Genomic DNA, 22,912 nt, shown 5'->3' on the forward strand with positions numbered 1-22,912 from the left:
TTGAAATCTTGAGGATTTGTTTCGGGCGATGAAGGTGCTAGCCCAAGCCCATCTTATAGGGGACTTACCTGGTCTTAATAGTAATCCCCTCTCCCATTTAGTGGACTTTCTCAGTCTTTTAGACGCCCATAGACATTAGTAGCCCCTTCATTGCAAGGGCGATGAAGGCGCTAGCCCAAGCCCATCCTTAAGGGACTTGCTCAGTCCGAGTAGCATACCCCTCCTTTGTATATAGGAGACTTGCACAGTCTCATTCTCTTGCTAAACCTCCTCTTTGTGCGTCGTTTGGTTTTGGGAGAACACCCTACTCGGCTTGGCAGCATACCCCTACCCTTATGGGTATTGGGTTGCACATTTGTTGCACCCTAGGGCTAGGCAGCTGTCCGGCCCGGCTAGGTGTTTTACCTTTGCCAAATATGCACAGGGTCTCTTATTCCTTTTTATGTCATTTGTGTCTCGGAGACAAGCTTTGTCTCATGTAGAGAGTTTCCCCTTTAGGAGGCTTACCTAGCCTCATGTTAGAGTGGCCTCTTCTTTTAGAGTGAGTCTTTGACTCGGTAGTGTTATTAGAGAGTCTCTGACTCATTTGTTCCCCTCTTTAGTGTTGTTAGTTCGGAGTTTCTCCTTTAGAGTTGTTGATTACTTCGCTTTGATTAGAGGCTAACTCAGTCTTATTAGAGCTTTGCTTGCTTGGGATCTTGGATCGTTTTCTCTCTTCTTGGGACGCTATCTTTCTTGTTGTGGTTCGTCTCTTTGAGGCGTTAGTTGCTTGTTTGGGGTTTCCCCTTTTTGCTTTAGGGCTTTGCCCTAGTTTATGGGTATGCTTGTTTGTTCTCTGTAAGAGTGAATTCATCTAAAGGTCCTGAGCATTGGAAAAGCTTTAAAATCCAAAAACATTAGAAATTTAAAACCCAAAAACATTTGAAAACTTTAAAAATATCAAAAACATTTGAAAATATAAAAAACCTTAAAAAATCTGAAGTGTGAGTGTTTCTTTTAGAAGCGTAGTTTGAGAGTTCGTTTCGAACTACGTTGGCTTGATCCTCTTCCACGAGGTACGTAGTGCAGCTTGGGATTCTTATCCCAGGTCCAGCCAAACTTTGTAAATAAATGCTTTAACCTTTTTTCTTCAAAACCTTGTTTTCAACAAAATCTTCCTCTAGAGTTAGGAGTTTGTCCTAGATAGAGAGTTTTAGAGTTAGGAGTTCGTCTTTGATGTGTTGTTTGCTTGTTTGTGTTTGTGTTAGAGTTAGGGGTTTGTCCTAGAGTTATAGGAGCGCCTCCGTCCGGTCAGTTGGCGATTCAGATCGCCGACTGATGACTAGGTCTAAGATGCGTTAGCAATCTTATTGTTTTCCTTAGGGCATACAGCCTAGTTACACGTAGGTTGTAGGAACCACCTGCATTAGCTTAGTGCTAACCTGCATTTAGTTAGGGCATATAGGGTGTCCTAAAATTCACAATTCACTGGAATTTAAATAATCGTTCGAGAAATTTTAATAATTAGTCTGGTCTTTTAGATCGAGTCTAAGATAGAGGTCTAGGTGTCTTAGGCATCCTAGTTTAGAATAGGCGCGAAGAACTACGTTGCCTTGATTCTCGTGGAGGCGGGGATACGTAGGCTTCTTTGGATGAATACCAGACCATTCGAGGACTCGGGCTTAATAATTTAGAGTCTTAGGATTTGCTGTGTTGTTATTGTATGTTTTGATGTGCTTTCTTATTCTCTTGTACTGATCCTAATACCTTTAGCTGTAGCTTGCGTGTGTTTGTACATCAGAACTTAGACACCCATTAGGCACGTCACTCATAACCTAGTTATCATTAGGTGACATTTATTTCGATTCTTTTGTGTGTGCTTATTTTCATCTCCGAGACATGCATGATTAGATAGACGTTTTCTCGGAGATGCGTGTTCCCATTTCATATGATTTTCGCTTGAAACTCTTCAAGGTTAATAATAAATGGCATAAGAGACCAAGTGTTCGCACTCGGGCGAATTGGGGGCGCTCTTCGGACCTTCTCCATTCGTCACCAGGCACGGACCTTTTGTATCTCTGGTTATCCATTGCAAACAGAGCATTTGTTTTGGTTCCATGGCTTGTCCATGGATGGCGACTCTGAGTTATTTTCAGATATATCTCGGTTTCGAGCCCTGGCTCCGGATCAGGATGTATCTCTTTCTTTTTATATCGCCACTCATGCTATGCTGTGAGGGTGGCAAACAGTTTCGAGAGTTCCTTGGTAGAGCTCTCCTTCACATTGTGGAGATCTTTGAGGATTGCTGTGGGGACCTCACGTCCCTCGCCGCACTCGTCCTCGGATCGGGGTCCACAGTCTGGTATAAAAAATGCACATGGATACAAAAATAGATAAGTAAATACCATATCCATGGCAAATAATGAAACATGTATATATATATATAGATAAAGCATGATAAAGTTCTATATACATGAACCAAAAATGGAAGAGATTTTACAAATAAGGCTCAATTTATAATATCATGATTTATTTCTCAAAGAACTTATCATGTATATAAGATGTCTACAGTGAATTATACATGATAAGAACAATCAAACATAGATCTGACAAGATAGCAGTGTAGAGCAAATCTATGTTTGAGAATGGGCATAGATAAAGTGAATTACTTTAAAGCACTTCTATGACCCATGAGACTGGAAAGGATATGCTTATAAAGGATCCAAGGCTTCCTTAACAACCTTCCTAGCAATGTTTATGCTTATCATTCATTATGCCTGAATGTTTAGAAGAACTTCAATCAGTGCTTGATGTTTTCATCCTTGTCCATAATGTTGGCATCCTTAATAATCTTCCTAGTTTGAGGGACTATGTACTTGTCTTAAATCTTTTTTCTCATCAAAAGATCATCCTTAAGAGGATTCAGGAAATGCACATGCCAGCCTTTAAATATGAATCATCAATTTCCTTAATCTCTATTCATCCTTCACTGTAAAGAGAGATAGGAGTGGACAGAGAAAAATTGTGTACATCTACTATCTTATTACATCTGGCATGATGGAGAGAGACAAGTACCTTAGACAAGCTGCGAAGAACCAATTATCTGAATTGGTGTTTTCTTTCGCAGACAAGTGAGCTAATGAACAATGGGACATGACAAACTCAAGGATATTAAGAAAGATACTTTGCCAGCCCAAAGAATTAGCTCTCCCTCAAACAATAGTCATTGGCCTTAGATAAATCCTATGGGGCAAGGCATGACAGTGCATAATGGCTATAGATATGTCTATAAATGTATAGACATTGGATCTTATTATGGTGAATGATATTTTTACCTTCAAATACACATGATAAGACAACTCATAGGAAACAAGATGATCAACTAAAGTATGATCTTATGAGGAAGAGTTCTAGAGATTTTTCAAACTCTAGAACATGATACTTATCATTGGAAATGATGATATCAAATGAGTTCATCCAAGATAAGTATAAAGCCTAAAAGAATATGTCATTAAGGTACGGGCTAAGGATACTTGCCAACAGAGAGAGATAGTCTCAGAGTTAAAGTACAAGACAAGACCCAACTACCACACATATGGAGTAATGTATCTCCACATGAGTGTTCTTATCATATGTGATGCACATCAAACATCATAAGATAAGATGGATGGACAGACATTGAGCATGTATAGCTCTCCCTTTTGAAAAAAGACTCATACAGTGTATGAATCCAAAGGGTTGTTCAACCACAGAGACACCAAGGGATTTAAAGGTGAATGATTTCCAAACCACCCTTGGGCCACTAATGCATAATTTGCTAGGGATAGTCAAGTGATATAAAACGAGATAACAACCTAGCAGACCATGCTCCCCTAACTAGGCATATATAGCTAATCATGGTTAAGATGTTAGCTAGAAGCCAAAGAGATTAGATATTTTAATTAAAGAATGAGTGTACATTCTCCAACTTACTAGGTAAGAGGACTAAGAGTACTAATTGGGTAGCTTTTAACTTTAGGTTTACCATCTTTACCATGTAGCTAATGCCTTACAAGAGGATAAATCTATAGATTATATAGATAAGCTATTTTAGCTCAAATCTATAGGACTCGGACAAGAAAAATATATTATGAAAAACTATGTTTGAGAGAGACATACATGGCTCATGCAAGTGAAAATACACCACTATTGGTACTCATGAGCAAGATATGACCTTTTAAGCCACCATGGATAGTTTACAATGTTTGGACACAAGGATTATGGTCCAAACATCTATGCCTACATCCACAAACCACCATATAAAGATTGGGCATTTAAGCACAAAGTGCAAAAGCTCATGGAAAACAAAAAATGTGTGGGATACAAGTGTTCCCATCACAATGTGTTACATGATAACCACTACAATAAATAGCTGACATTTTCAATTTTACTCAACTGAGTTTCATAAATTGAATTTAGACACATTTTCAATTCTCTACAAAGAAAATATTCATTTAGAACAGTAGAGAATGATCTAAGGATTTCAAGAGAATATCAAGTGATAAACACCTTGGACACATGTTTTCTAAAATGAACTACTATGACTAGATAATTTTATCTTAGTCATGAGATGATATTCATTTTGAGCCTTTTTGAAATACATCTATTTTAACCCAGTAAGATTTCTTATGCATTTAATGATAATCATTAAGCACATAAGAATGGGTTTAAATGACAAATAGGTGTATAATAATAGATATACTTACTTACCTAGGGCATAAGAGATGTCTAAGAAAGGATTTGAGTGGATTTCCTTAGACATGTCTTTTAACACTCAATCTTGCTAGAAATGATATTCTACCTAAGTTGAATATACCAAGATCTAGCAAATGCCAAGATTGTCCTAACAAGAGTTCAAGAATGAAATGAATGAACTTGACAGATCAATTTGAACTCAAGGGCAAAAAGGGTGGTTGACTTTCATGAGAGCACACATATGGTTTTCACATTTGAATATTCTATTATGGATTTACTTTGTGGATGCTAAGTGCATAAGTGATGTGATTTTGCACTTAGATAGGCTTATCAAAAGGATATTCAATAAAGCACAAAAGTATAGTCTAAGATAAAATACATCATTGAATTATTTTTAGACTATAGCAAAAAATATATGTGATCATTTAAGCTCATATAATCTAAATACAAAAAAGTAAATTAGTGAATTGAGGTATCTAGAATAAATGTGAATGATATAACATTTTAGCACAACTTCTAAACTAACACATTCACTAATTAGTTTAGATGGGATCTTTGGAACCCATATCCCTTTGGTTCCATCCAAGTTTGTTTGTGGGAGTGTATCTTTTCTTATCCAAACAAACTTGTTAGATTTCACAAATCTAAGCTTACATCTAGATTTGTGATGTTCAAATCTACCACAATAAGTACATGGGTAATGATTGGTAGATGAGGAACAAATAGAATCACAAGACTTTTAAAATTAAGCAAATATGCTTATCTTTTTCTTCTTGTAGTCTTTGATTCTTAATGGAGAGTTCTTCATTTACTTATTCTTCATTTTCACAAATATGTTTATATTTTTCAATTAGTTCAATGTTTGTGTTTTCAAGGCTTTTAATTTCTTTTCCAAGGAATTGAATTTAATGAAATTTTAGTACATCTCCTTGGAATAGAAAATCCCCCTTAAATGACATCTAAGATGTCAAATCTATGGATTTGAGACAGGCTAATATTTTTACTTTCCAAGCTCTACAATTCCTTCCATCAAGGTATGGAGGAATTAGAGAGGATCAGCCTTTCTAAAAAACCATCTGGATTATCACCGATCTTTTCTCTTGTAGATTTTTAAAGTTAAAAATCTCTTTAAGAGCCAAAGCTCTGATACCAAATGAAATACAAGTGTGACAATCCAAGAGGGGGGTGAATTGGTCAATTAGAAATTTTAGGCTTAATTAAGTGAAGATTAAAAGTTAATCCATTAATTAAGCACTAATTAATCTAACCCTTGTTCAAATAGGCATATTAGTGAAAGCTAGGGTTTAGACATTCTAATCATGCACATTTAGTAACCCTCGTTCAAATAGATATTGTAATGCAATTAGGATTTAAACATTTTAATCAAGTGCATTTACTGACCCTTGTTCCATTTAAACACATAAATTAGTTAGGGTTAGAGATTACTAATCACCACACGTGCAAGAGAGAGAGGGAGAAGAGACATCCACAAGGAACACAAGATTTATAGTGGTTCGGTCTGTCAAAAGACATACTCCACTCTTCCAAGTTTACCTCCTTGGGATCTCCACTAAAATGTTAAAGCCGTACACCCGACTCCATCTCCAAAGGGAACAAACCCTTTCTACACGAAGCCTTGACGAGGGGACACACCCTCGTACCTGATTCACCTTTATTAACGGGCCGAATCGGAGACCCTCGCCATGTCTTCTCAATTCTTAACGGGCCGAAGAGAAAGCCCTCGTCTTCACAATTCTTAACGGGCCGAAGAGAAGACCCTCACATGAAGAACAAAGAAAAATGAAAAACGCACAATGCCTCTTAATAGGCGGATTACAACTTTGTATAGCTCACAATCACTCCAAGAAAATACAAATGTAAAGCCCTATGGAGTGCCTCTTAAAAGAATGTGGAAATACAAGTTCAAAGAGGTTTTGCTTTTGATTTGGAAGGTTGAAGCTCAAAGAGAAATGTGATTTGATCTTTCTCAAATGTTCAAAGGCCTATAAAGATAGGTTTTAATCATGTATATATAGTATATTTAAAAATATGACCGTTTGGGGTAAAAGTGTAAATAATTGGCTTGAAAAAGTCAAGCAGAAAATGCCCCAACGGCTAGTTTGCTCGACCGTTGCGGTCGACCGAGCCACCGCGATCACCCGCCCCTATCAGGCGCCCTTTTATATTTTCAAATTTCTTACCGTCGCAGTTGATCGACCCCATGGCGGTCGTCCGGCGATGCTAACCTGTTAGCTCAAAAATTCGGCTAAAAAACCTATCCGCGGTCGACGACCCATTGCGGTCGTCCGCCAAGCCCAACCTGGATGTTTTCTGGATTTTCAGAAAATCAATCCGCGGTCGATCGGATTGGCCCGGTCGACCGGCCCGATGAATTTTGAGATGTCCTGGACTTCCAGGTTCCATCTCGCGGTCGCCTCGCAAAGCCCGGTCGACCGGCCCCGTGTGAAATTCTATTTTTAACTTTAAAAATCAGTGGCGTTTGGGCATGGTCTTGGGCTTAAGTCCTAGGTTTTCAAACACATTTTAGGGTGTGTGTATGGTTTTCAAAGATGTAAAAAGTTAAGTAAGAAAACCATTTGAAAACCTTTTGAAAGTGCATTTAAACATAAAATCAAGAGGACTCTAAATACATTCTAAAATGATACCGTTGAGTCTTCTTGGAATGTATTCGCTCATTTGCACTTTCTTAAACTTCTTCGGCTTGTGAGTGAACTTCTTGACCTTGTTTGGCTCTTGTAACTTGTCATCCAATCTTCAATACATGTTGAGGTACATGAGGTGTCACCATGTCATGTTCAACTCCAAGCTCCTTCTTGACACTTGTTTAGGAACTTGTGGGATCTTCATGTTGAGCTTCTTGACTTGAGCATCTTCAAATGAGGATGTCTCAAATGTAGGTGCAAGCTTTTGGTTTCTTTGATCCTTGATCCACAAGTCATGTGTTGAGAAGAGTTGTGTGACATGAAAATTCTGTAAACAGCACAACACCTCAAAGTAATACATTAGTCCATAAATGCTAATCAATTTGGTTTGCTAGCATCAAAACAATAGGGTAAGGTGAATGTTTGAACCCATGGAAACCCTTGGGCTTACACCTAGGTTCTTCGGTGGTTCTCAATTGACCGGTGGGGATGTGTTTGACCTCTGGCGGTGCCTTGCTGGACTGTTGTGATGGCTTCAAGGGATTGTCATGATAGGGAGTGATTTGTCCCGCCAATGTGGCTTCAAGTCTCTTGTGAGCTCATAGGTCATGTGGCGATATATGGTTCGTGCTTGATTTGGACCCCAACACGATGACCCTACCTTGATTGTGGAAATGTTCGATCTTATCTAAAATAAGTCCAGCCCATTGTCGTTGACCCTACCTTGATCGAGTCATCCTAGCTCCGAAGCATCTCTGTCTCCTTATTAATCTAAGCCTTCTTTAGGCCATGTTTGGATTACTGGAATTTTTTTGAAAAAGTTCAGAGAGGAATAATGTTGTAAAAGTTCCTAGATTTTTACACACCAAATTGAATTTGCCCTATTCAATTTTAACTTAAGAGGACCTTCAACTTATGATAGTCTCTCTCTAAATTAATTAACCATGATCTCATCATTTCCTTCTAAAATGTGGAAAGAAAAATAATTCAAGAAATAGTTTTCCATCAGAAATGTTTTTTCATGCAATCCAAACAGGACATTAGAGTCCACCAACAAAAGTTAAACTGTTAATTTGGTAGATTTTCTCATTCTCACTTACTAGTCCATTTGACATGAGTCTAGAATCATGTGGGTCTCCACATGATGATTTACAAGATCAACAGTCTCGATTTCATATTCAAGCACAATGCGGATCCAAAATTTTGACGTTAGAATTGATCCTGACTGTGACCGTCGGTATAGTTGAACTCCAAATCAAAAGGTTCCCAACTTTTCAAGCGATTTTCACGTGTCCGTACAGTATTATGGTGCAGAACCGACCATGTCTGCTTAATACGGTATTTCCGCCCCAACTCTTCTGCGACCAGGTGAACGGTCAATAATTGCTGATAATATCACAATCGTGCCACGTGTACGGTGATCGAAGACGAGAAGGACAAAATGGACAAAATGAATACATATCGGGTGGAATGATATTGGCACCCTACTTCGATAGAAAAGAGATAAAAAACATAAGGATTCCCGTTAGAAGGGACATGAAGGCAAAAAATCGAAGACACTTTAGGTTAAAAACCGCTTTTTAAAAGGGCAATGATATATTCGTCCCCTTTTTTTCTCTGGGCCACTCCCATTTGCTGTTAAAGAGTTTTCATAAATGCACTAGAGGGGGATGACCCGAGAAACAAAGGGGCAGAATGTATAACTCCCCTTTTAAAATTTTAAAAATAAAAATCCTACTCCACAGGAACACCACCTGAATATCTGCTACTCGCTCTATAAATCTCTCTCGCTCTCTCTGGAGAAAAAAAATAAAAAATACAGGAAATAAGGAAAATCAAGAAATCTCCCTCTTTATTTATTTTTTCTATTCGGCAATGTCGTCCCTGAGATTGAAGCCTTTCATCCACCATTGCCCAAGAGAAAACCCTAGATTTCGCTATGAATCGAGGAAAATTAAAGTTTCCAAATCAAGAGCGTTCTCCACGGTGGGGAATTTCTGTAAATTCAATCCTCGTAGGTTTTATCCGATTAGGGCAAATTTGGCTGAGACTGCTTTTGTCGAATCTGATGCTAGATCTCCTGTCCTATTCGCCGAGACATTTCAATTCAAACGCGTACAAACAGTGAGGAAAATTCATTTTGAAGATTTTTTTTCTTAATCAATCAGATTTTTGTTTTGTTGCTGTTTCTATGAGTTTTCCTGATTTAGGCGTCTTTTTTTTTTCCTCTTGTTTGATTTGGAAATGGTAGGTAGAGGGGAAGATTTCGGTGAGGTTAGAACCAGGGAAGGATAAGGAGAATTGGAAGCTTACTGTAGGATGTAATCTTCAAGGGAATTGGATTTTGCATTGGGGGGTTACTTATATTGATGATGTGGGCAGGTATACATTGTTCTTCTGGTACTTGTTGAGTGCACTCGGTTAAATTTGTTATAGTATAAAAGATTTAGGGAAATGATAAATGCGCCCCTTTTTCATTACTTGGGACACCCAGGTGCACTTTATCTATGGCTGCAAAGAGCCTGTACCTCACATGGAAAGGATTGAAGGGATCTGATTGCATTGTACACTGCACCTAGTTGTCCCAAGTAATGAAAAGGGGCCCATTTATCATTTCCCAAGATTTAATAACACCTTCTCCAACAGTGTAAGCTTTTGGAGTAACTAGTACTTTCACATGATATCAAAGCCAACGGTCTTGAGTTCAAACCTCCTTGATAGAAAAAATCCACGGGCGATGACAAATTTGCACCCCTTTAAAGGAGGGAATGTGGCAGACTTTAAAGCTTTTTAACGTCAATTCACCTTAAAGGGGTGTGAATTATCCTACAAGGGGTGCGAATTTATCATTGCCCAAATCCACATGCAATGGCCAAACCCAAAAGAGGGCCCACATGTGCCACGTGTGGGCCAACCCTAAAAAAGAGGGGCCACACGTGAGGGGGAGTGTTAAAGTATAAAAGATTTAATGACACCTTCTCCAACAGCTTAAGCTTTTCGAGTAACTGGTAGTTTCACAAAATTAGAATTTTATTGCGTAAGAGATAAATTGTATTTTTTTTTCATTTGAAGATGTGATGTGCCTAATTGGCCATAACACAGATAAAAATAGAAAAAAGATAGAAAACGACAAGGGAAGGGTAGATTCAAGGTAACCGAACCGAACCTCCTAATGCTCTGTTTGGATACAGGTAGTTACCTTGTAGATTAGTGGTATAAGTAGTCAATAGGAAGGAGACAACATTTGATTTACCTAGGATTTACCTTGTGGAATAGTGATAAGTTAGTGTTTGGTTGCCAACCTTGTGGAGCAGTGGGAGAGGGTGTCATTGCCAATATAGAAAGAAAAGAGAGAGAAGGAAGAGAGAGAGAGAAAGAGAAAAAATCAACATTCTCCGGGCCAAATTCCACCTTTCTGGAGAAATTTAGCTTGGAAGGTATAAGGAAGGGACATGGATGGGATGTCACTAGATTTGCAATAATTACCTATGAAACTTGTCTGATAGTCTCCAGGGATTTCAATGCTACATTGGCAACCAAAGAAGAGATTTTGCTGATGTGGCACCCAAATGCAAAGCAAAACCCCTAAACTATCTTGGCTTTTGTGCAACCAAACACACCCTAACTGTTCAATTCGGAGGAACCATGACTCTCCTGAAACATAAGTTTATGTTTTGGTTGCAAATTCTCTTTATCGTTATTAGAATATACTTCTTAAATACAAGCAAAATTTAGTGCCACGTCGCAAGCCCATCTACCTGCTTACAAGACACATCACCAATGACTAACCCCCACAAGCCTGAGCTACATAAACATAACAACATAACTACACTCTAACTACCCAGTATACACCACAATAACATGCAAATATCAGAAGAAGTTAATAGAACTTTAATAAAAGAAACAAAATTACAAAAATATATCGTCGGGCAGAGGTTTCCCTATATACAACTCAGATCTATTTAAACAAAACTTTAATAGAAGAAACAACATTACAAATGTTAGAATAAGTATAGTGCATTAGGGCATTATAGTCATTGTACATCCTCTACTTATTATATAAATACTTTAGTGACGGGGAGTCATTCTCCAACTGTACAAGTATATGTTGATGATACCATATTTGGATCAACAAATGAGAGTATGTGTAAAGAGTTTGCTCAATGCATGCAAGATGAATTTGAAATGAGCATGATGGGAGAACTCAAATATTTCCTAGGTCTACAAATTCATCAATTGAAAAATGGCATCTTCATTAATCAAGAAAAATATATAAGAGAATTGCTTAAAAAATTTGGGATGGATAACTCTCCAACAAAGCCTACTCCTATGAGTATATCCACCAAACTAAGCAAAGATGATTTCGGCCCATCTATTGATCAAAAGAAATATAGGGGTATGATAGGGATTCTACCATATTTGACTGCTAGCCGACCGGACATTATGTTTAGTGTTTGTTTATGTGCTAGATTTCAGTCAAACCCTAAGGAATCCCATTTGCGAGGTTGTAAGAGAATACTCAAATATCTCAAGGGGACTTCTAGTCTAGGTTTATGGTATGAAAATTGCAATGATTTTAACTTAGTAGGGTATTCAGATACTGACTTTGACGGATGTAGAGTGGATCGAAAAAGTACAAGCGGCACTTGTCAGTTCCTAGGTAGATCCCTTGTTTCTTGGTTTAGTAAGAAGCAAAATTCGGTCGCCTTATCCACTACAGAGGCCGAATATATTGCTGCAGGAGCTTGTTGTGCACAAGTCATTTGGATGAAGAACACCTTGGAAGACTATAGTCTCAAATTTGATTGTGTTCCAATCCATTGTGATAACACTAGTGCGATCAATCTAACCAAGAACCCTATTCAACACTCTAGGACAAAGCATATTGAGATAAGACATCACTTTCTTAGAGATCATTCAGAGAAATGTGACATCTCAATTGAGTACATTCACTGATGCTCAACTTGCAGACATATTCACCAAACCTCTAAGTGAAGAAAGATTTTGTGATCTTAGAAGTGGTTTGAATATGTGGTCACTTCAACATGTCAAAGAATTTTGAACTAGCATGCATATACATATATTCTATGTATTTGAATGGTTATCTGTTATTGAATGCATGGTCATGATGTCAATTTAATTTTAAAATATACTCAATTGGGACTCTTAGTCCTCTTACATTGTATCCTCACCTTCTAATTAAAACATCTAATCCTTTGGCTTATTGCCTCATCAAGACCATGAACATTTCTATTTGCTCTCTAGTACTATATGTATCTAGGCATGTATTCTACAAAAAAGAGGGAGGAAAAGATTTTTACAAAAGATTTTATCAAAGGTTTTTACAAAAAAAAAAAAATTTGGGGAATTTGCACTTGTTTTATCTTTCCCCGTTCTTTTTAATGTGACGAAAGGGGGAGAAGAATGTTAAATTGATTATGTATGCATGTATGCTCTTTTATTTCATTTGTGTATCCCCTTGCATATTATTTCCCAAAGTCACTTTGTTAGCTCTACCTATGCTTATCTTGTGCTCATTATCATTTGTTGCAAATGAATGCATAAATCTTTTAATCTTTACTTTTATAATAAGCATATATTGAGGGGGAGGCACAATGTGCATAATTGTTTTATTAAGGGGGAACCTCCAACCCAGAATCAATTTAGGTTTGTCATCATAAAAAATGGGGAGAATGTAAGCCCAAGGGTACATCCCTCTCTTGTTTTGATGATCAACAAATCCAAACTGATGGTAGTTTGCTAATGGCTTCTCTAGTGTTGTGATTTAGACAGGTTTTATTCAAGTCAACACTTGAAGCTAGAAGGACAAGGGCTAGTCTTGGAGAAAGTCAAGTCTTGGTGGTCATCCTTTAAGCCGTTTGGTGTATCGAAGAATCAAGGAAGCCACGACTGCAAGAATGTAATTGAAGACTATCTCAAGATAAGGAGAAGCTCATTCAAGCGCCCAACAAGATTGAAGATCAAGAAGACTCAAGGTTATAGTTTTAGAATGCATGGGAGTCCTCTTGGCATTTAATGTTTGCATGCTTTGATGTTTTCAAATCATCTTTAAAACCATTTTTCTAAGTGCTTAAATGTATTTGAAAACACACGTGTAAAGCCCAAAAAGCATGGCCCAAAGTCCCTCAGACCAAACTTTTAAAATCAAGTTTTTAACACAGGGTCGGTCGGCGGGGTAGCCGGGCGACCGCGGGATGCTACCTGAAATTCCAGGGCATCTCGAAATTTATCGGGCCGGTCGACTGGGCCAAATCGGTCGACCGCTGGATGATTTCTCAATTTTTTAAGAAATCATCCAGGTTGGTCTCGGCAGACGACCGCGATCTCCTCGGTCGACCGCGATGTTGTTTTCGAGCCAAAATATTTTTTGAACAGGTAGCCCTTGGCGGGCGATAAAAAAGAGGCGCCCGATAAGGGCGGGCGACCGCGCCGGTTCGGCGAAAGAGCCGTTTGAGCCTGCCAGTGGTAGGTGCAACCACCCCACCTACCCAGTTTTATTACGGTTGTGCCATTGAAGTTTTCTAAATCAACTATGGGTATTTAAACATGAAGAAAAACCTCATTTCACACCTTTTGAACATTTATCAAACCTAGAGCTTTACTTTTTGAAATCAAAAGGATTCTTCTTCAAATCTCTTGAGCATTCAAACTTGCATTTATTTCTTGCCAAGAGGTTCTCCCTAAGCTTTTAGTTTCAATCATTGGGAGTCTTGTGATCTTTGAGAGTTGTATACGCCTACAAGAGGTTTGAGTGCGTTTCATTTACCTTCATCCTTCTTTCATTTGTATTTGAGATTGCAAAGAGGAGTTGCTTTCTTCAAGGCCGGAGTGCAACGAAGAAGAATGCTTGTGGAGGTGGATTTGTAATACAAGTGTGTGTCCCCTTGTTGAGGTGGTGAATGTTGTATACGCTTTGTGAGGCGGCGTCATGGAGTCTCACCATAGTGGAGAAAATCCCAAGGAAAGGCGAAGTACTTGGATAGTGGAGTAGGTCAAATTGTGACCGAACCACTATAAATCTTTGTGTGGTCTCCTTACTCTTTCTCCTCTCTCTTGTGGTGTTGGTAATCTCTTTCCCTTCTATTTTGAATATAACTTGAACAATGGTTAGAACTAATTAGGCTAATCTCACTTGCCCTAGCTTTTCAAATAAAAAAATTTGAAAACACCAATTCACCTCCCTCTTAGTTGTTGCCCTTTGGGATTTCAATAATAATTAGTAATGAATCTTACAAATCTTATTCAGATGCACATCGAAAGCTACAAGAATTCAAACAAGGTGATATGGTAGGCGTGAGCGTTATGGTAAATGTGTAGTTAGCAAACTACATGCTCGTGGCGTAGGACCTTTTAAAATAATTAAAAAGATTAGTGCTAATGCCTATGTTTTAGATTTACCACTTGATATGGGATTAGTAATACTTTCAATCTTGAAGACCTTTCACCATATCATTAACTCTTTTCTACATTTGATAACCCCAAATATTCTCAATCTCCACCCATCCCTATACTACCTTCTTCTACCTCACCAGTACCCAGATTTGAGAAAAGAAAAGTAGTACAAGACTTCTTCGATGAGAAGATTGTCTCCATCACACTGGAGAAAAAAGAAGTTCTTAGTCAGATGGCGAGGATGACCAAATAGCGACGATTCTTGGATTACAGTTGACGAGCTGTCAACTTCAGGAGCTTGATCCAGATTGTTGGTACAATCGGTTTCATTCACTGGGGGTGAATTTTTCCAAGTCGGGGAGAAATGATGGGGACATCAACAACGGGCGTGGATTCAGGGTTTATGAGCGCAGATGTGGACGAGACTGATGGTGGATGCTCTAGCATGGGCCACAGACACTGATGTCTTTTTTATTATTTGTTTTCTATTTTCATCATTTTATTTGTAGCCTACTTTTTAGGCATTAAATCTCAACCGTTTGGCGTGTTTTTGGTATTATTAGAAAGGTTTTTCAATTACTTATCTAATGAGCCCAAGATCACATGATTTGGATATGATTTGATCAAGTTATGAGTGTTTTTAGGAAGATATATGTCTATTACGGGATTACTATTTTAGGTAAGTTTTTAACTTTATTTAGTTTACTTTGGATTAGATGAATGGTTGAGATTAGTTGTTTAGGATTTAAGTTATCTTCTGGGGTTTCTTTTCTTAAAAATACATCTTATGAAAGTAATGTAAGGGACTTTTTGAATATTGAACAGAATTGACGTTTTGCATGAAGCCAGAAATTTGGACTTTCTTCTTGTCTCTTCTTATGGTTTGAAACCATCTTCTCTCATCCCCTCTCATCTATTGTCTTCTATTTCTTCAATCAAATCACCACAAACAATGTTAGTAAATCAGATTTTCTATTTTCTTTATTCTTGAACCCTAAAACTAGAAAACCCAAAATCCATAGATCTCCTTTGTTCTTCAAGATCTTGTTTTGAGATTTTGAGGGATTGTTTTAGTGATTAAACCTCACCTAAAACTCATAAGAATCTGAACTTTCAAATCTTTTTCAACCCTATTGCAGGTGTTACACTTTTCAAGCCCTGACCCCTTTTAAATATCCATAGCCTAAACCTACCATCAAACCAGAACCTAAACCCTAGAATTACCTCTATTTTACCGACCTAAACCCTTACCTTAGATTAGCAGTTTCCTTCAAGTTCCATATTTGCAGAAATTACCAAAATGCCCCTACGGCCTAAATCTGGACTGTTTTGACCCAATTTCTGCTGCTGGACATTTTTTTTTGTTTTTCTTCATTGATTATTATTAATTTCTCATGATTTTGTTACATTTAATTGATAGGTCTTACATTATCTTTTAGTTTTTTAATTGGTTGCATGCGTAGGTCTAGTTTCAGACCTAATCTTTCTATTATCAATTCATCTTACAAATCTTTATCGCTTTGATTGATTTGTATAAGATTTAGTTCATGCTTAATTATGATCTTTACAATTATTTATGCTATTTAGGTCTCATTATTACTGCTGTCCATAGATTAATTAGGCGTTAATTCAGCCCTAGGTTAGTTATTAGTGTTCTTTTAGTTTTCTGCCTAAGCCGTAAACTGTTCTAAAGTCTTAATCCCATTAGGAGTGTTGGATTTTCCCTAAATTAGGTATTGTCTTGCATCACCTATGATTTAATCCCATGAATCAATGGTCCAATATTTTTGTTTGGCCATCAAAGTTGTGTTGACTAGAGTATGCTATGCTACACCTCGGATATACCTGAAATGACTAACCTAGGAGCTTAGTTTGAGTTATGGTGGGGTTTTGTTACTATGTTCCTCTAAGAAATATTTTTGGTTTTCCTTTTCATTTTCTCTGGTGCTTCTAACTATTGATAAGGGAACACCATTTCATATTATATATGAAATCTTGTTTCAAGATTAAAGCTTGCTGCATATAGGCTTTATTACCTGGTTTCTGTACCATACATGCATATTTTTTTTATTTCACTAACATAGGATCATATTTTGAGTTATGGTGGGGTCTCTTTTCCATAATGAGCAGATCATTTGGAGTTTTGTAATGAATCTGACGAAACATATCTTTGTTATTGGTGGATCCTAGGAGCCCTTGGTCAAATATCAAGCATCTTGCTTAAAAATGAAGGTCCTGGACCTAAAGCTGAGGGAAACATTGGTGGTGCCAAACAAGATAAGAAGCAAAATCGGCGCATTGAAGGATTCTATGAGGAATATTCAATTTTCAAGGATGAGCCTGTTCAAAATTTTGTGACTGTTTCCGTTAGGGACAGCCATGAGAAATATAAGTCTCTTGTGCATTTTGACACTGATCTACCGGGTGATGTTGTTGTTCACTGGTGTGTCTGCCGAGATAATTATAAAATTTGGGAAATTCCGGAAGCCCCACATCCACCGGAAACCAACATCTTCAGGAAAAAGGCTTTGCAGACGTTATTACAGGTATCCACGCGAGAAAAACTTCCCTTCCATGATTTAAAAACTAAATATATTTATCTATGTAAACCCAAATATTTATCACTGCATCCATAATAGTAGCTATCCACGATTTTTCTAGTAATAATAAGATATTAGTTCATTTGAGAAGATAATTTTCCATGAAACTTTTGAAAAACTAACCTTTTTGGTTTCCACGGCAATTGAAACTATGAACACCTGTTTTATGTCTATAATCATATCTATGTAACTTTGGTATCTCATCTCTGTAAATGGTTATGTTTAAATCTTGTCTCAATAATTTGTTTACTTAGTCTTTTAACTGTTTGACTTGAACCCTTCTGTTTGAGCATTAGATAATTTTGAAGAACATTTCGTTGCCTTTTCACATGTTAGTTGCCCAATTTACTGAGTTCTTGTGTCACAGCCAAAAGAGAATGGACATGGAAGTTGGGGATTATTCTCTTTGAGTAAGGAATTCCTGGGGGTGCTTTTTGTGCTCAAGCTTAATGAATACACTTGGATGAATGATAGGGGCAGCGATTTCTATGTCCCACTTATGAGTGAGAGTAGCTTGGTCACTCAAACCGGCAGGGTTAAAACTGGAATTCAAAAACTTGGACAGACAATGGTGGAGCAGGACCCGAGTTATGAGGAGGGTCGCTTGTCTTCTCCTAATAAGGAGTCTTCAGAACAAATTGTTCTTGAAGGAGATATATCGAAAATGGCTTTGGAGGCAAACCAGGCAGTTAGTACTGCAGCATATACGTACGGAATTATAAATGAGATAAGGAATTTGGTTAGTGATAATTCCTTGGAAAAGAGATAAAAAACAAAAACTAAAGAAGCACAAGAAAGGATCCTTCAAGAAATTGAGAAATTGGCTGCGGAGGCCTATAGCATCTTTAGAAGCTCTAGTGCAACATTTTTGGAGGAGCCTGTTTCCGACACTGAGGAATCGAAGCCCACTGTAAAGCTTAGTTCAGGAACAGGATCCGGATACGAAGTACTTTGCCAAGGATTTAACTGGGAGTCTCATAAATCAGGAAGATTGTATTTGGAGCTCAATGAGAAAGCCACTCAATTATCTTCGATGCGTTTCACTACAATTTGGTTACCGCCGCCTACGGAATCTGTGTCACCTGAAGGTTACATGCCAAAGGATTTATATAATTTGAATTCCAGGTACTCATAATATGGGAAATTGGTATGTTTTGTTTAGGTCTGTTTTCTTTTGTTTTTTTCTTTTAAAATTTTCCTTAATGATTTGTATACACAGTGCTTTATTACTGTCAATTTCATTGAGTGATGGTTACTTGGAAAAAGGGGTCGCTTCTACCAATTCCTGATCAAACTATTCTTGGTTTTCCCTTATATGTCCCCATTAACTTATATGTAACTCATCTATATCTTGCAGTATCTCCCCATAGACTTCATGAGTGTTTTTTAGTGCTCCTACATTCTATATTGTGGTTTAGTATGTGTTTGGACAATAGAAGTCAATAAGCCGTGAGTACAGGATGCATGCAGTTGGAAACATTGATATTTGTATATCGTGGCACGCTCTAGATTAGAGGTCATGCATGGTTCTAATTGTTATGGAAAACTTAGTATCCTGCACATGATGGATAATGTGCATGTAAGTATATACGTGTAGTCATATATTTGTTTATTTGTGCATATAATAGTAAAAGAGGCACATGCATTGCATGTGATAGAAATAGGACACTTCATCTCTTGTGAAATGTATTGCAATAAATCCTCATGAAATTGGGAAGGTGTCTTATATATATATATATATATATATATATATATGAGGAAAGTGTTCCTAAGCTATAGCTTATCTAAGCTTATCTAAGCTATAGCTCAAAAACACATGTGGCCCCATATTTTTTGGGGGATCCAAAGCATTCATTTGGCAGGTCCTTCCATGGATAGGTTGTGTGACAAAAATCAGCCCTATAGGATCATCCTAGCCCAATCAAAGGTGGAGTGGAAAATGGACAGACACTGTTTGTCCATGTTTCTGCTCATTTTTTCCCTCAACAGATGGCAGGGTAGGATGATTCTATAGGGCTGATTTTTGGTACACACCCTATCCATAGAAGGGCCTTCCAAATGAATCCTTTGGATCCCCAAAATATGTGGGGCCACATGTGTTTTTGAGCAATAGCTTAGATAAGCTTATCTAAGCTATAGCTTAAGAACACTTTCCTCTCTCTCTCTCTCTCTCTCTCTCTCTCTCTATATATATATATATATATATATATATATATAGAGGAATATGTTCGTGCGCTTGAGCGTTGGAACCAAATGGTGTGCTTGAGTGCACCATCCACATGGGTCCCACAATTTCTGTGAGGATCCAAACCATTCATTTGCAAGGCTCTATCATAGATAGGGTGTGTACCAAAACTCAGCTCCATTGAATCATCCTAACCCCTCCAAAAGTAGAGGGCAAAAATGGGCAGATTTGTGGTCTGTCCATTTTGACCTCCACAAATGGATGGGTTAGGATGATCCTATGGAGCTGATTTTTTGTACACACCCTATCTATGTAAGGCCCTTTCTAGTGAATGCTTTGGATCATCCTAACAATGTGGGCCTCATTGGTTTGAGAGCTCAAGCTCACCATAAGGTTCCAATGCTCAAGCTCACAATCCTTTTCCTCATATATATATATATATATATATATATATATATATATATATATAGAGAGAGAGAGAGAGAGAGAGAGAGAGAGAGAGAGAGAGAGAGAGAGAGAGAGAGAGAGAAGGGTTTCTGCGCTCGAGCGCAGATAAGCTTATCTGCGCTAGAGCACAGAAACAGGGGCGTGGGGCCATTGGGAGGGTGATCCAAAGCATTCATTTAGAAGGCCCCATCATTGATTGGGGGGGGGGGGGGGGGCTACCAAAAATCAGCTCCATTGGATCACCAATGGGTGTCCATTTGTGGGGCCAAAAATGGACAGATAGTGTTTGTCCACAAATCTGTCCATTTTTGGCCCCACAAATGGACATCCTAAGGTGATCAAATGGAGCTGATTTTTAGTGGACACCCTACCCATGAAAGGGCCCATCACAAATGGACATCCTAAGGTGATCAAATGGAGCTGATTTTTAGTGGACACCTTACCCATGAAAGGGCCCATCAAATGAATGCTTTGGATCCCACGCAAAATGTGGCCTCACCCTGTTTCTGTGCTTGAGCGCAGATAAGCTTATCTGTGCTCGAGTGCAGAAACCATTTCCTTATATATATATATATATATATACTAGTAAAAAAACCCCATGCGATGCACGGGCCTACAAAGAACTGTACGGACCACATCATAGGTTGATCCAAACCGTCCATGTGATGGAACACAGCATCAATAGGTTGTGCCCATAAAATCATTCCATAGGCTGATCCTAGCCCTCCAATCTATAGAGGTTTCCATAATTAAAAAAGCATAAAGGAGGGGGGTAGGATTGAAATTATGTGACTTTAATGGGTGCCTTTGTTAAAAAGCATAAAGGAGCGGGTAGGATTGAAAATATGTGGGTTGAATGGGTGCCTTTGTTAAAAAAAGTAAAAAAAAGTGATGTGTAATTCTGTTAGAATTTTGGGAGAAATTCAAATAATTCTCTCCTTTTCTCTTCTGCTATATAGTATATGGATATATAAACACACTAAAACTTCTTTGATTGGTTACAATCAAGGTTTTAAATTTCGGTTTCGGTTTCAGTTTCAGTCGCCACGGAAATGGAAACGTTTTGATTCCAGTTGGAATTTTGGGTAGAAATCCTATAAAATCATGGAAACATATGGAAACTTATGCAAATGATATAATTCAAAGACGAAACTTTAGGAAATGCTGCAATAAGCTCAAATTCACACTTGGAAACCATCACATAAGCAAGCAACCATCAATAATTGTTTAAAAAATCCAACACCTAGCTACATACACTTTCACACATGTCTGATAATTTAGTACGCACAAAATTTCTATTGTAATTCATTTCAGTATTTATATCTATTACATGCATCTCATTTCGCATGCAATTCATATAGATATAATTATATAACATGTACTGGTATAGTATACCACTATTACACTAACGATTTTAGTTTATGCATTTCATATTTTTTGGGTTTGGTTTCGGTTTTGATGGGGATGGAAAGAGAAACATTTTTGCCGTTTTCGTGTTGGTTTCGGTGGAAATTTAAAACTATGGTTACGATATGATCCTCTCCTGGGCATCGTAGTGGATTTGTTGATTAAGAATGTAGAGTGTAGAAGGAAGAAGACGGAAGAAGATTGAAAAGAGGAATATAACAGAGAGTTTAGGGTCTCTCTGTGTCATGGTATTTTATTTATTCATATAAAGAAAATTACATAAAAGCCCTCACTTACTAAATGGACTCTAGACAAATACTCAACAGTCCACAAGATGGTACATAAATCACATGTGCCCAACTCACACAAAATTCTATGATAACTTTTACAAGTAAGTCCTTTAGTTAGGATATATGCAAGTTGATCTTGTGTCCTCACAAATGGAGTACAAATAAAGCTGATACTCAGCTTATCCTTGATGATATGATTGCCAACCTCAACATTCTTTGACCTGTCGTGCTGCACACAGTTATGAGCGATGTTGATGGCTGTCTTATTGTCACAATATTGTCTTGTAGGGCGTTGATGATCATCAACTAACTCCCGAATAATGATTTTTAACGATAACAACTCAAAAACTCCATTAGTCGTACTCCACTTGACCTAGCAACATCGAGTTGCTTCTTACTCCATCATATTACTAAATTACCGCCATCAAAAGTACAATAGCCTAAAGTGGATCTCTTATCATCAACTGAACCAACCTAGTTTGCATCCCCGTATGACTTTGTACTCAGATGATTGTTCTTTGCAAACAATAGGCCCTTCCATAAAGCAGATTCCAAGTATCGTAGAATCCTAAACACAACATTTTGGTGAGAGGATTGGGGAGCATGCATAAATTGAGTCACCATACTCATATCACAGGCAGTATCTAACGAGTATAAGATAGATAAATAAGTCTCCTTGCTAGCCTTTGATATCTTCCAGCATCCACTAAATAAGGCTCCTTGCTAGCCTTTGATATCTTTCAGCATCCACTAGATCACCCTCACTGTCTTGCCCGAGCTTATGATTAGGATCTATAAAGGTGCCTACAGGTTTACAGGTTTACATCCAAGCATTCATGTCTCCTTAAGGAGGTTGATTTCATACTTCCTATGTGGCATGAAAATGCCCATTTATGATCTTGTCACTTCTATTTCAAGAAAGTACTTCACTTTCCTATGTTCCTAATCTCTATCACCGTAGCCAAATGAGTCTTTAAGTTCTGCATCACTTGAGGGTATTTTCCAATTATGCCAATATCATCTACGCAAATGATAAGAGCAATTGTTTTTCTCTTAGAGTGCTTGATGAATAGGGTATGGTCAGCTTGGCTTTTCATATATCCGTGCATTATCATAGCTCTATGATATCTTTCTAACCATGTTCTTGGTGATTGCTTTAGACCATATAGAGCCTTCTTCAACATGCACACCTTG

The 22,912-nt window shown here is 37.8% G+C and overlaps 1 pseudogene across 1 annotated transcript in view; it reads left to right on the forward strand.

Annotated features, from left to right (window-relative positions):
- Positions 1-9,365: 9,365 nt before the first annotated feature.
- LOC143887064 (alpha-amylase 3, chloroplastic-like) overlaps positions 9,366-22,912 on the forward strand; it is a 36,820-nt pseudogene continuing 23,273 nt past the window's right edge. The window contains exons 1-4 of the transcript XR_013254011.1: positions 9,366-9,500; positions 9,628-9,758; positions 16,980-17,335; positions 17,757-18,514. The product of XR_013254011.1 is annotated as an alpha-amylase 3, chloroplastic-like (transcript). The remainder of the gene's footprint in view (positions 9,501-9,627; positions 9,759-16,979; positions 17,336-17,756; positions 18,515-22,912) is intronic.

The sequence above is a fragment of the Tasmannia lanceolata genome, unplaced genomic scaffold (assembly GCF_043159265.1).
Source record: "Tasmannia lanceolata isolate RefF3 unplaced genomic scaffold, GAP_Taslan_0.1 ptg000012l, whole genome shotgun sequence".
Classification (NCBI taxonomy): Eukaryota; Viridiplantae; Streptophyta; class Magnoliopsida; order Canellales; family Winteraceae; genus Tasmannia; species Tasmannia lanceolata.